Source organism: Pseudophryne corroboree, chromosome 3 (genome assembly GCF_028390025.1).
Source record: "Pseudophryne corroboree isolate aPseCor3 chromosome 3, aPseCor3.hap2, whole genome shotgun sequence".
Classification (NCBI taxonomy): domain Eukaryota; kingdom Metazoa; phylum Chordata; class Amphibia; order Anura; family Myobatrachidae; genus Pseudophryne; species Pseudophryne corroboree.
Window position 1 is genome coordinate 121,111,915 of NC_086446.1, and position 16,025 is coordinate 121,127,939.

The window sequence follows — 16,025 nt, forward strand, 5'->3', positions numbered from 1 at the left end:
GCAAGAACCTTCCAGTGGGATCTGCTAGACAAATGGTCCGGGTCGCATCTTCAGATGCATCAGCGGATAATCTTGTCACCAAGGACAAGGGTGTCTCTCCTGTGGTGGTTGCAGAGTGCTCATCTTCTAGAGGGCCGCAGATTCGGCATTCAGGACTGGGTCCTGGTGACCACGGATGCCAGCCTGAGAGGCTGGGGAGCAGTCACACAGGGAAGAAATTTCCAGGGCTTGTGGTCAAGCCTGGAGACATCACTTCACATAAATATCCTGGAGCTAAGGGCCATCTACAATGCTCTAAGCCTAGCAAGACCTCTGCTTCAAGGTCAGCCGGTGCTGATCCAGTCAGACAACATCACGGCAGTCGCCCACGTAAACAGACAGGGTGGCACAAGAAGCAGGAGGGCAATGGCAGAAGTTGCAAGGATTCTTCGCTGGGCGGAAAATCATGTGATAGCACTGTCAGCAGTGTTCATTCCGGGAGTGAACAACTGGGAAGCAGACTTCCTCAGCAGACACGACCTCCACCCGGGAGAGTGGGGACTTCACCCAGAAGTCTTCCACATGATTGTGAACCGTTGGGAAAAACCAAAGGTGGACATGATGGCGTCCCGCCTCAACAAAAAACTAGACAGGTATTGCGCCAGGTCAAGGGACCCTCAGGCAATAGCTGTGGACGCTCTGGTAACACCGTGGGTGTACCAGTCAGTGTATGTGTTCCCTCCTCTGCCTCTCATACCCAAGGTACTGAGAATCATAAGAAGGAGAGGAGTAAGGACTATACTCGTGGCTCCGGATTGGCCAAGAAGGACTTGGTACCCGGAACTTCAAGAGATGCTCACAGAGGACCCGTGGCCTCTACCTCTAAGAAGGGACCTGCTCCAGCAGGGACCTTGTCTGTTCCAAGACTTACCGCGGCTGCGTTTGACGGCATGGCGGTTGAACGCCGGATCCTGAAGGAAAAAGGCATTCCGGATGAAGTCATCCCTACCCTGATCAAAGCCAGGAAGGATGTAACCGTACAGCATTATCACCGTATTTGGCGTAAATATGTTGCGTGGTGCGAGGCCAGGAAGGCCCCTACAGAGGAATTTCAACTGGGTCGTTTCCTGCATTTCCTGCAAACAGGACTGTCTATGGGCCTAAAATTAGGGTCCATTAAGGTTCAAATTTCGGCCCTGTCGATTTTCTTCCAGAAAGAACTGGCTTCAGTTCCTGAAGTTCAGACGTTTGTCAAGGGGGTACTGCATATACAGCCTCCTTTTGTGCCTCCAGTGGCACCTTGGGATCTCAATGTAGTTTTGGGGTTCCTAAAATCACATTGGTTTGAACCACTCACCACTGTGGACTTAAAATATCTCACATGGAAAGTGGTAATGCTGTTGGCCCTGGCTTCAGCCAGGCGTGTCTCAGAATTGGCGGCTTTATCCTATAAAAGCCCTTACCTAATTTTTCATACGGACAGGGCAGAATTGAGGACTCGTCCTCAATTTCTCCCTAAGGTGGTTTCAGCGTTTCACTTGAACCAGCCTATTGTGGTACCTGCGGCTACTAGGGACTTGGAGGACTCCAAGTTGCTGGACGTAGTCAGGGCCCTGAAAATATATGTTTCCAGGACGGCTGGAGTCAGAAAATCTGACTCGCTGTTTATCCTGTATGCACCCAACAAGCTGGGTGCTCCTGCTTCTAAGCAGACTATTGCTCGTTGGATTTGTAGTACAATTCAGCTTGCACATTCTGTGGCAGGCCTGCCACAGCCAAAATCTGTAAAAGCCCATTCCACAAGGAAGGTGGGCTCATCTTGGGCGGCTGCCCGAGGGGTCTCGGCTTTACAACTTTGCCGAGCAGCTACTTGGTCAGGGGCAAACACGTTTGCTAAATTCTACAAATTTGATACCCTGGCTGAGGAGGACCTGGAGTTCTCTCATTCGGTGCTGCAGAGTCATCCGCACTCTCCCGCCCGTTTGGGAGCTTTGGTATAATCCCCATGGTCCTTACGGAGTTCCCAGCATCCACTAGGACGTCAGAGAAAATAAGAATTTACTTACCGATAATTCTATTTCTCGTAGTCCGTAGTGGATGCTGGGCGCCCATCCCAAGTGCTGATTGTCTGCAATACTTGTACATAGTTATTGTTACAAAAATCGGGTTATTATTGTTGTGAGCCATCTTTTCAGAGGCTCCTCTGTTATCATGCTGTTATCATGCTGTTAACTGGGTTCAAATCACCGGTTGTACGGTGTGATTGGTGTGGCTGGTATGAGTCTTACCCGGGATTCAAAATCCTTCCTTATTGTGTACGCTCGTCCGGGCACAGTATCCTAACTGAGGCTTGGAGGAGGGTCATAGGGGGAGGAGCCAGTGCACACCAGGTAGTCCTAAAGCTTTACTTTTGTGCCCAGTCTCCTGCGGAGCCGCTATTCCCCATGGTCCTTACAGAGTTCCCAGCATCCACTACGGACTACGAGAAATAGAATTATCGGTAAGTAAATTCTTATTTTTTTTTCATTACTAAAATTTCAGAAGTTCTGCAAACTATGCTAGTTATAAACTATAATCATTCAGTTAACTGTTAAATTACAGAATTAAACTTCCCTGTTACTTTATCAGAATTATACAGGTACAAATATTATGTGACAGACACAACAGTGAACGGGAACACAAATTCAGGATGAGTATAACTTCCTTCCAAATCTTTCAAAATATGAAACCTACAGTTCCATGACTTAACACTGAGAATGATAGAGTTGTTGAGTAAAGGAGATAAGAAATGTCAAGTATTTGTAAATATTTTATTAAACATTATTCCTGTGACAGACACGACATAGGAATTGTGACAGACACGACATGCTCTAAAATACTTTTAAATCCATTTCAATCTGTCAATTAAACTACATCATTATCAAAGCTAACATCTTGAAAATACAGCTTAAGCCTATTACAGGTTGAGTATCCCTTATCCAAAACGCTTGGGACCGGAAGAATTTTGGATATCGGATTTTTCCGTATTTTGGAATAATTGCATACCATAATGAGATATCATGGTGATGGGACCTAAGTCTAATCACAGAATACATTTATGTTTCATATACACCTTATACAAACAGCCTGAAGGTCATTTTAGCCAATATTTTTAATAACTTTGTGCATTAAACAAAGTGTGTGTACATTCACACAATTCATTTTTGTTTCATATACACCTTGTACACACAGCCTGAAGGTCATTTAATACAATATTTTTAATGACCTGGTGTATTAAACAAAGTTTGTGGACATTGAGCTTCAGAAAACAAAGGTTTCACTATCTCACTCTCACGAAAAAAGTTCCGTAATTCGGAATATTTGGATATGGGATACTCAACCTGTATCAAATTGTGGCTCTGGTAAGATTCTTATAATTTGGTGTGTATCAATATTTTAATATAAGGACAATTACATACCTGTAAACAGTTGTCAAATAAGGCAGAAAATCACCACAGCTTTCCACAGACTGCCATCTTGAATAAACAATGCTGCCAACTTATGATTTATGAAAAACAGGTGTTCTCATCTTTGGTTTTACAAAATATTAACTTCAGAGAATATACATTTTCACTAGAAGATTATTTGTGGCCACTTTCAGGAAAAAGATGTTCTGGTTGACATAATCATGAAATTACCCTGTACTATCCTAATAATAGTTATTATTATTATTACATTTTATTTATAAGGTGCCACGTGTTTCGCAGCGCCGTACAAAGGACAGTACAGGGAGACAAAACATAGCATTACAGTAAATAAATAACAGAAATAGAGTACAGGTAACATAGAGCACCACACGTTCTCAAGACATAATACAGCTAAGATGTAAGTATTGATGGAGTGATCATCGTACTACTAGAGGCTGGTGGCCATAGATGGAGATGAGCTTTTACTAGCAGGATAAAGATGGACATTGAGTAGGGGAGAGCTGCGAGTGAAATGTGTCGAGACGAGGGCTTAGATAACAAGAGGAATGAGGGCCCTGCCCTGAAGAGCTAACAATCTATTGGGGAGGGGCGACAGACAGATGACAAGAGGTGCAGGCAAGTGGGAGGTAGCCTGATGGCAGTATGCAAGCAAAGCTGAGGTGTTCACGGCATGAGGCAGGGGGGTGGAGGCGCGGCTTCAGCACTGGGTTATGCATCGGGAGGGTATGCTTTGATAATAGGTGGGTTTTTAGTGCCCGTTTGAAGCTTTGCAAGGTCGGGGAGAGTCTAATGGAGCGGGGGAGTGCGTTCCACTGAAGGGGTGCAGCACGGGCAAAATCCTGAACTCGTGCATGGGAAGCAGTGACAAGGGCGGTGGAGAGGCGACGGTCATTAGTCGACCGTAGGGGGCGGGAGGGAGTATGAAGGGAAAGGAGGTTGGAGATGTAGGGAGCAGTGGAATTAGAGATGGCATTGTATGTGAGGGCACCTTTGTGAGTTACTGCTATCTTGTACATATCTAGCTTATAACAACAGAATATATGTAATACACACTGCTGGATATACTGTACAGGGGGTGAGTCAGACCTGATCACTGGGCTGCTAATTTTGCTGTCCTGCGATCAGATAATCGCTGCCTCCAGGGGGAGTGTATATTCGCCGTGCAAGTGTGTGATTCCATGTGTACGCCGTGCTGCTAAATTTCAGTGTGTGCAGTCTCTGAGCAGCCCAGGACTTACTCCTCCAGTGCTAAAGAATCAGGCTGATCAGAGCTGGAGCTGACATCAAACACCCTCGCTTAGAACGCTTGGGTATCCCTGCGTTTTTCCAGACACTCTGTAAACGCTCAGTTGCCACCCACAAACGGCCTCTTCCTGTCAATCAGCTTGCGAACGCCAGTGCGATCAGATTTTCTGAACTATCCCGTCGCTGACCAGCGATGGCCGTTGTTGTTGTCTGATGCGCATGCGCAGTTAGGATCTGATCGCCCACTGTGCGATAACACACAGCAGCGATCAGGTCTGAATAACCCCCTTATACCACTGCTCTTCTCACTTATTTTCCAACTGCAGTCATCTGGGCAGAGTTGATTATATGGCACTAAAGGTATATGTTTTTCTCTAACGTCCTAGTGGATGCTGGGGACTCCCAAAGGACCATGGGGAATAGCGGCTCCGCAGGAGACTGGGCACAAAGTAAAAGCTTTAGGACTAGCTGGTGTGCACTGGCTCCTCCCCCTATGACACTCCTCCAAGCCTCAGTTAAGATTTTGTGCCCGAACGAGAAGGGTGCAATCTAGGTGGCTCTCCTGAGCTGCTTAGAGTAAAAGTTTAAATAGGTTTTTTATTTTCAGTGAGACCTGCTGGCAACAGGCTCACTGCATCGAGGGACTAAGGGGAGAAGAAGCGAACTCACCTGCGTGCAGAGTGGATTGGGCTTCTTAGGCTACTGGACATTAGCTCCAGAGGGACGATCACAGGCCCAGCCATGGATGGGTCCCGGAGCCGCGCCGCCGGCCCCCTTACAGATGCTGAAGCAAGAAGAGGTCCATAAATCGGCGGCAGAAGACTTTCCTGTCTTCATAAGGTAGCGCACAGCACTGCAGCTGTGCGCCATTGCTCTCAGCACACTTCGGTCACTGAGGGTGCAGGACGCTGGGGGGGGGCGCCCTGGGAAGCAATGAATTTACCTTATTTGGCAAAAAATACATCACATATAGCTCCTGGTCTATATGGATGTATTTAACCCCTGCCAGTTTTCCAGAAAAAAGCGGGAGAAGAGCCCGCCGTGAAGGGGGCGGGGCCTATCTCCTCAGCACACAGCGCCATTTTTCCCACACAGCTCCGCTGGTAGGAAGGCTCCCAGAATCTCCCCTGCATCCTGCAACTACAGAAACAGGGTAAAAAAGAGAGGGGGGCACTTTTTTGGCAAAATAACAGATATAAGCAGCTATAAGGGATAGACACTTATTGTAAGGTTGTCCCTATACATATATAGCGCTCTGGTGTGTGCTGGCAAACTCTCCCTCTGTCTCCCCAAGGGGCTAAGTGGGTCCTGTCCTCTATCAGAGCATTCCCTGTGTGTGTGCTGGGTGTCGGTACGTGTGTGTCGACATGTATGAGGAGGAAAATGATGTGGAGGCGGAGCAATTGCCTATAATGGTGATGTCACCCCCTAGGGCAGTGTTTTTCAACCACTGTGCCGTGGCACACCAGTGTGCCCTGAGCAGTCTCCAGGTGTGCCGCCATAGAAGCACAGCCAGGCCCATCAGTGTTTTGCCGCTACTGAGGCCCTGGAACGATCATTACTGGTGGGTTTAGTGGATGCAGAGCCAGTTCTATTTATGGGCCCGGGCAGAGTTGGGCTCTTCTGGCTTTCTCAGATGTGCCTCAGGCGTTACCTATGGAGAAGCTGCGACATGACATCCTAGGACACGCAACTGCACCATGCATCACCATTATATCTGAGTGTGCCTTGGCAATATTTAAATCTTGTTCAGTGTGCCGCGAGTTGTAAAAGGTTGAAAATCTCTGCCCTAGGGAGTCGACACCTGAATGGATGGCCGTAATTAAGGAATTACGTGACAGTGTCGGCACGTTACAGAAAACTGTTGACGACATGAGACAGCCGGCAGCTCAGTTAGTGCCTGTCCAGGCGTCTCAAACACCGTCAGGGGCTATTAAACGCCCGTTACCTCAGTGGGTCGACACGGACCCAGACACAGACACTGACTCCAGTGTCGACGGTGAAGAAACAAACGTATTTTCCAGTAGGGCCACACGTTACATGATCACGGCAATGAAGGAGGTTTTGCACATCTCTGATACTGCAAGTACCACAAAAAGGGGTATTATGTGGGGTGTGAAAAAACTAACCGTAGTTTTTCCTGAATCAGATGAATTGAATGAAGTGTGTGATGAAGCGTGGGTTACCCCCGACAAAAAACTGCTAATTTCTAAAAAATTATTGGCACTATATCCCTTCCCACCAGAGGTTAGGGCTCGTTGGGAAACACCCCCTAGGGTGGATAAGGCGCTCACACGCTTATCAAAGCAAGTGGCGTTACCGTCTCCAGAAACGGCCGCCCTTAAGGAGCCAGCAGATAGGAGGCTGGAAAATATCCTTAAAAGTATATACACACATACTGGTGTTATACTGCGACCAGCAATCGCCTCAGCCTGGATGTGCAGTGCTGGGGTGGCTTGGTCGGATTCCCTGACTGAAAATATTGATACCCTGGACAGGGACAATATATTATTGACTATAGAGCATTTAAAGGATGCATTCCTATATATGCGAGATGCACAGAGAGACATTTGCACTCTGGCATCAAGAGTAAGTGCGATGTCCATTTCTGCCAGAAGAGGATTATGGACGCGACAGTGGTCAGGGGATGCGGATTCCAAACGGCATATGGAAGTATTGCCGTATAAAGGGGAGGAGTTATTTGGGGGCGGTCTATCGGACCTGGTGGCCACGGCAACGGCTGGGAAATCCACCTTTTTACCCCAAGTCACCTCGCAGCAGAAAAAGATACCGCCTTTTCAGGCTCAGTCCTTTCGTCCCCATAAGGGCAAGCGGGCAAAAGGCCACTCATATCTGCCCCGGGGCAGAGGAAGGGGAAAAAGACTGCAACAGACAGCTTCTTCCCACAACCAGAAGCCCTCCCCCGCTTCTGCCAAGTCCTCAGCATGACGCTGGGGCCTTACAAGCGGACTCAGGCACGGTGGGGGCCCGTCTCAAGAATTTCAGCGCGCAGTGGGCTCACTCGCAAGTGGACCCCTGGATCCTGCAGGTAGTATCTCAGGGGTACAAATTGGAATTCGAGACGTCTCCCCCTCGCCGGTTCCTGAAGTCTGCTTTACCAACGTCTACCCCCGACAGGGAGGCGGTATTGTAAGCCATTCACAAGCTGTATTCCCAGCAAGTGATAATCAAGGTACCCCTCCTACAACAGGGAAAGGGGTATTACTCCACGCTGTTTGTGGTACCGAAGCCGGACGGCTCGGTGAGACCCATTTTAAATCTGAAAGCCTTGAACACTTACATAAAAAGGTTCAAGTTCAAGATGGAGTCACTCAGAGCAGTGATAGCGAACCTGGAAGAAGGGGACTACATGGTGTCTCTGGACATCAAGGATGCTTACCTCCATGTCCCAATTTGCCCTTCTCACCAAGGGTACCTCAGGTTTGTGGTACAGAACTGTCACTATCAGTTTCAGACGCTGCCGTTTGGATTGTCCACGGCACCCCGGGTCTTTACCAAGGTAATGGCCGAAATGATGATTCTTCTTCGAAGAAAAGGCGTCTTAATTATCCCTTACTTGGACGATCTCCTGATAAGGGCACGGTCCAGAGAACAGTTAGAGGTCGGAGTAGCACTATCTCAAATAGTACTACGACAGCACGGATGGATTCTAAATATTCCAAAATCGCAGCTGATTCCGACGACACGTCTGCTGTTCCTAGGGATGATTCTGGACACAGTACAGAAAAAGGTGTTTCTCCCGGAAGAGAAAGCCAGGGAGTTATCCGACCTAGTCAGGAAACTCCTAAGACCAGGCCAGGTGTCAGTGCATCAGTGCACAAGGGTCCTGGGAAAGATGGTGGCTTCTTACGAAGCGATTCCATTCGGCAGATTCCACGCAAGAACTTTTCAGTTGGATCTGCTAGACAAATGGTCCGGATCGCATCTTCAAATGCATCAGCGGATAACCCTGTCTCCAAGGACAAGGGTGTCTCTCCTGTGGTGGTTACAGAGTGCTCATCTCCTAGAGGGCCGCAGATTCGGCATTCAGGATTGGGTCCTGGTGACCACGGATGCCAGCCTGAGAGGCTGGGGAGCAGTCACACAGGGAAAAAATTTCCAGGGCTTGTGGTCAAGCATGGAAACGTCACTTCACACGGAAGTGACAAGGATTCTTCGCTGGGCGGAAAATCATGTGATAGCACTGTCAGCAGTGTTCATTCCGGGAGTGGACAACTGGGAAGCAGACTTCCTCAGCAGACACGATCTTCACCCGGGGGAGTGGGGACTTCACCCAGAAGTCTTCCACATGATTGTAAACCGTTGGGAAAAACCAAAGGTGGACATGATGGCGTCTCGCCTCAACAAAAAACTGGACAGATATTGCTCCAGGTCAAGGGACCCTCAGGCAATAGCTGTGGACGCTCTGGTAACACCGTGGGTGTACCGGTCAGTGTATGTGTTCCCTCCTCTTCCTCTCATACCAAAAGTACTGAGAATCATAAGAAGGAGAGGAGTAAAGACTATACTCGTGGCTCCGGATTGGCCAAGAAGGACTTGGTACCCGGAAATTCAAGAGATGCTCACGGAAGACCCGTGACCTCTACCTCTAAGACAGGACCTGCTCCAACAGGGACCATGTCTGTTCCAAGACTTACCGCGGCTGCGTTTGACGGCATGGCGGTTGAACGCCGGATCCTGAAGGAAAAAGGCATTCCGGATGAAGTCATCCCTACCCTGATCAAAGCCAGGAAGGATGTAACCGTACAACATTATCACCGTATTTGGCGTAAATATGTTGCGTGGTGCGAGGCCAGGAAGGCCCCTACGGAGGAATTTCAACTGGGTCGATTCCTGCATTTCCTGCAAACAGGACTGTCTATGGGCCTCAAATTAGGGTCCATTAAGGTTCAAATTTCGGCCCTGTCGATATTCTTCCAAAAAGAACTAGCTTCTGTTCCTGAAGTTCAGACGTTTGTCAAGGGAGTACTGCATATACAGCCTCCTTTTGTGCCTCCAGTGGCACCTTGGGATCTCAATGTAGTGTTGGGATTCCTAAAATCACATTGGTTTGAACCACTCACCACTGTGGACTTGAAATATCTCACATGGAAAGTGGTAATGCTGTTAGCCCTGGCTTCAGCCAGGCGTGTATCAGAATTGGCGGCTTTATCCTATAAAAGCCCTTACCTAATTTTTCATACGGACAGGGCAGAACTGAGGACTCGTCCTCAATTTCTCCCTAAGGTGGTTTCAGCATTTCACTTAAACCAACCTATTGTGGTGCCTGCGGCTACTAGGGACTTGGAGGATTCCAAGTTGCTGGACGTAGTCAGGGCCCTGAAAATATATGTTTCCAGGACGGCTGGAGTCAGAAAATCTGACTCGCTGTTTATCCTGTATGCACCCAACAAGCTGGGTGCTCCTGCTTCTAAGCAGACGATTGCTCGTTGGATTTGTAGTACAATTCAGCTTGCACATTCTGTGGCAGGCCTGCCACAGCCAAAATCTATAAAAGCCCATTCCACACGGAAAGTGGGCTCATCTTGGGCGGCTGCCCGAGGGGTCTCGGCTTTACAACTTTGCCGAGCTGCTACTTGGTCAGGGGCAAACACGTTTGCTAAATTCTACAAATTTGATACCCTGGCTGAGGAGGACCTGGAGTTCTCTCATTCGGTGCTGCAGAGTCATCCGCACTCTCCCGCCCGTTTGGGAGCTTTGGTATAATCCCCATGGTACTTTCGGAGTCCCCAGCATCCACTAGGACGTTAGAGAAAATAAGAATTTACTTACCGATAATTCTATTTCTCATAGTCCGTAGTGGATGCTGGGCGCCCATCCCAAGTGCGGATTGTCTGCATTACTTGTACATAGTTATTGTTACAAAAATCGGGTTATTGTTGTTGTGAGCCATCTTTTCAGAGGCTCCTTCTGTTATCATGCTGTTAACTGGGTTCAGATCACAAGTTGTACGGTGTGATTGGTGTGGCTGGTATGAGTCTTACCCGGGATTCAAAATCCTTCCTTATTGTGTACGCTCGTCCGGGCACAGTATCCTAACTGAGGCTTGGAGGAGGGTCATAGGGGGAGGAGCCAGTGCACACCAGCTAGTCCTAAAGCTTTTACTTTGTGCCCAGTCTCCTGCGGAGCCGCTATTCCCCATGGTCCTTTCGGAGTCCCCAGCATCCACTACGGACTATGAGAAATAGAATTATCGGTAAGTAAATTCTTATTTTTTACCATCTTTCCAAAAGTCTGTTTATTGGAAGTCCAAAAAGCAGGACCAGCATATGGAGAAAATGCCAGATTTAGCAGACACAAGTAGAAGTATGAGCATATTCCTATAGTTTTGTCTTCAGCATGCTTACAGCAGCTTTTGTCAAAAAGGATATATTTTACAGTGACTGCACTTTATGCTTTCCATCATCCCTCGGATTACTAGCTTATCTGGTCTGATTTAAGCAAGGTAAGGGACATGGCTGGGATAGTACTGTATGAACAACATATTCCTATAGTTCTGTCATAGCATACTTTATAGCACCTTTGTCATAAAGAATGATGCCTTCTAAAGTTATAGTCAGAGGTGGGTAGTCCGTAGGGTTCACCAGGAAGATTTCTGGTAGGCCAACGTGCCTATTGGACCTGTTTTGTCATGTGGCCACCCCCCACATGACAGGCAGCCCACCACACTCGGCACATTGCATTGTCCCTATTTACATTATTATTCCATCAGCCATCCAGTGATGATGCCATGGCTACACGGTGTGTTATACCTCTTGTGCTGCCCATATCGGGCCAATTCTACAAATTTATACAGGGCCACTTTTAGTTCCCAATCTGCTCCTGGTCTCAGACACAGTGGCAGCAAAAGACGCAAGGAAGGTTGTATTTCCTTCCTCTATGTCTGAGGCTATTATTGTGGTTGCCTAAACCTGGGAAGGATCTTAAATTCCCCAATACTTAAAGACCAATTTTGTTGATCCCTACGGATGCCAAAATGTTGGCAAAAGTTCTAGCTATATCGCTCTACTTGTGAACCCAGATCAGACCGGCTTTATGCCTGGCAAATCTACTTGTATCAGCCTTCGCCGTCTTTATACAACATTTGCAGGCCTCCCATGATGGGGAGTCCACTTCGGTCATTGTGTCGCTAGATGTGGCAAAAGTATTTTGGAACCAATTTTACTGAAATGGGTCCAGCTCCTATATAATAGCCCAGTGCCAGGATGACTGTTAATGGTTTTGTGCCATCCACCTTCCTACGCTAATTTTCAATAAACGCAGATGGCCGCTTTTTCGTCCATCTGCACATGCATGAAACTTCCGCATTGCGATTGCATCCCTGAAGGATGCAAGCGCAATTTGATTATCGGCGGTGTCCATCAGGGGGGCATGGATGTGGCATTGTGGGATAGTGGTCCGGAGAACAGAGATGTGTCTACACCATTTTTGCTGCGACCCCGAAAAATTGCATCATTCTGCCTGCATACGCAGAGAAAAAAGTGGGAGGTATATAACCCTGGGCGCGTAAGTTTAGTGAAAAAAAGTATATGTTCCTTTTCAGAAAATTCTTTGATGTACGTCTTAAAGTTCATCGGCTGCTTGAATCCCATTTAAAGTGACATAGTGCATACAAAAATAAGAATACAAATAGTATAATACAGTTTTTAAACAAGCTGTTAAAGTTCATATAAGACTTTACTTTCTCGTGAAGATGACTGATGGAAGGTGTTTGATGTGTTGTGAGCGTACCAAGGCTCACACAGTGAATACCAAGCTGTACAAAAAAAGGTTTCTTTATACCAGAAATATTTACAATGCTTCTAAACCAATGGGATAGATAGTATATTTCAATGGAGGGCGTACCCCACTCACTATAATTGTGGTGTAAGGAAAGCTCATAAAGGCATCTTTGGTTTCTGCGCTGAGACAATAAATGGCGTACCTCACTCACCGTATCATGAGGGATTTGAAGCACATCAAGCTATCTTTTGAGTATATCATGGAACAACTGTCACTCTGGTTTATTCAACATATCAATCTCGTGTATGTATGAAAATAAAAAGAGAAAACAACCAATGTGTAGAGCTATTTACCCCCAAAAAATATTTTAAACTTGTTTTCCCGAAAAAACATTAAGTGCGTACCTATTAATGCAGGTGTAGCCCCTATTGAATGAGAATATGTAGTACACTGGTGATGGTAAGATATTGCAGTATAGATATAGATGTATATGTTGTGTTAGGCAACTGTTTTAGCGATTAATGCTAATTTCATGTGGGTTACGTTATAAAGAAATACCACTTAGTGGTAAATGTTATTAAGATTCAATTACCCTCACACAGGGAAGAGACTCTTAGCTATGGACCCTCATAGAGGGTAAATGGGACAGGCAGAACAGTTAATGGCCCAGAAGTAATATGGGCTCGTAGCTCCAGGACTTGTCCATTCATAGAACTATAGGGGAGCTCTAGGTGCCTCTAAAGAGGAGAAAGCCAGCGCGAGCAGAGAGTGAATTGCGGGACTGATCCGGGCACCAGCACGGAGCTTACAAAAGGGGAACGCAGGAAGACCGTTAGAGAGACTCTGAGGAGACCCCAGGATGCGGAGGTGCGGCACCTTTCAGGACACGCAGTACGATCGTAGTGTCCTCTGGCGAGGAGAAAGAAAATATACTCACCAGCGGTAGTTTCCGATGAGCACCGGGAGGTGAGAGGATTATGAGCAGCAGAGGTATGTGTGTATATATAAGTGATGTGCAGTGGGCACTTTTCGTGTTTTGGTTCTGGTTCCATGCTCGTGTTTTGCCAAAACCACCATTTGTGTTTTGGTTTTGGATCTGGATGATTTTTGGAAAAAAAAATAAAAACAGCTAAAATCACAGAATTTGTGGGTAATTTTGATCCTACGGTATTATGAACCTCAATATTGTTTTCAGGCCAAAAGGTTGCACCGAGGTGGTTGGATGACTAAGCTAAGTGACACAAGTGTGCTGCACAAACACCTGGCCCATCTAGGAGTGGCACTGCAATGTCAGACAGGATGGCACTTAAAAAATCTAGGCCTCAAACAGCACATTATACAAAGAAGAAAAAGAGGTGCAATGAGGTACTGTAGCTGTATGATTAAGCTAAGCAATAAAAGTGTGCGGCACAAACAACATGGGACGTGCTGTAATTTGCCCAGATGTAATACATGCACAATTATTGCTGGCACAAGAAAGAGTACCCCTAAACCACACACACACGGCAAAGCCTGTAAAATTAATTTAGATAATAATAACTCTTTTATTTAGAGCTATTATAGTAATATGCAGCACAGGTGAGCGTACCCCTACACCACACAGGGCAAACCCTGTGAAAATTAAATATTAACCTCTTTATTTGGAGTAAATAATATACCGCACAGGACAGCACCACTGAACTTATATGGCAGCACCACTGGACTGGACTTATACGGCAGTACCACTGGAATTATACGGCAGTACCACTGGACTGGATTTATACGCCAGTATCACTGGACTTATACGGCAGTATCACTGGAATTATACTGCAGTTTACAGCAGCACAGGGACGCCACCACTGGACTGATGCAGGACAACACAGCATCACTGCAATGGACTGGACTTACACAGCAGCACTGGACATATGGCAGCAGAGGACACCACCACTGTGACTAGACTGATGCAGCACAAGAAACCACCACTGAACTGATGCAGCACAACACAGCACCACTGGACTGGACTTATACAGCAGCACTGGACACCACAACTGTGACTGGACTGATGCAGCACAAGACACTACCACTGAACTGATGCAGCACAACACAGCACCACTGGACCGGACTTATACAGCAGCACTGGACATATGGCAGCAGAGGACACCACAACTGTGACTGGACTGATGCAGCACAAGACACTACCACTGTACTGATGCAGGACACTGAGGATGGAGACATGTCCTCTCGCTACACTCTCCAATGCTGGAGTGAAAATGGCGACGACACGCAGTTCCTTATATGGAATCCAAACCCGGCGAGAATCCGACAGCGAGATGATGACGTTTTGCCTCGTTCTGGTTACCCAGTCAGGCGGGAAAACCCGAGCCTTACTCTGATCCGGACTCGAGTAGAGAAGTTCGGGGGGGGGGGGGGGGGGGGGGTTCGGTTCTCAGGGAACTGAACTCGCTCATCTCTAAAATAAATAAATATATATATATATATATTATAAAACGCATGTGCGTTTATATGTGTGTGTGTGTGTGTGTGTGTGTGTGTGTGTGTGTGTGTGTGTGTGTGTGTGTGTAAATATCTACAGTGGGGTAAAACAGTATTTGGACAGCCACCGATTGTGCAAGTTGACCCACTTAGAAAGATGAGAGAGGTCTGTAATTTCCATCATAGGTACACTTCAACTGTGAGAGACAGAATCTGAAAAAAAAACCTAGGAAATCACATTGTATAATATTTAAACAATTTATTTGTATCAAAAAGTTTAACTCAATACTTTGTAATATAACCTCGGTTGGCAAATACAGAGGTCAAACGTTTCCTGTAGTTCTTGACCAGGTTTGCACACACTGTAGCAGGGATTTTGGCCCACTCTTCAATGCATATCTTCTCTAGATCTGTCATGTTTTGGGGCTGTCGCCGGGCAACATGGATTTTCAACTCCCTCCTCAGATTTTCTATTGGGTTGAGGTCTGTAGACTGGCTAGGCCACTCCAGGACCTTGAAATGCTTCTTACGGAGTCACGCCTTAATTGCCCGGGCGGTGTGTTTGTGGTCATTGTCATGCTGGAATACCCAGCTACGTTCCATCTTCAATGCTCTTACTGAGGGAAGTAGGTTTTTGCCCAAAATCTCACGATACATGGCCCCATTCATCCTCTCCTTAATACGGATCAGTCGTCCTGTCCCCTTTGCAGAAAAGCAGCCCCAAAGCATGATGTTTCCACCCCCATGCTTCACAGTGGGTATGGTGTTCTTGGGATGCCACTCATCATTCTTCTCCCTCCAAACATGGAGTTTATACCAAAAAGTTTGATTTTGCTCTCATCTGACCACATTACATTCTCCCAATCCTCCTCTGGTCACTGGCAAACTTTAGATGGGCCTGGACATGTGCTGGCTTAAGCAGGGGGAGCTTTCAGGTGCTGCAGGATTTCAATCCATTACGACGTAGTGTGTTACTAATGGTAACCTTTGTGACTGTGGTCCCAGCTCTCTTGAGGTCATTGACCAGGTCTCCCCATGTAGTTCTGGGCTGATTCCTCACCGTTCTCAAGATCATTGATACCCCATGAGGTGAGATCTTGCATGGAGCCCCAGGTCGAG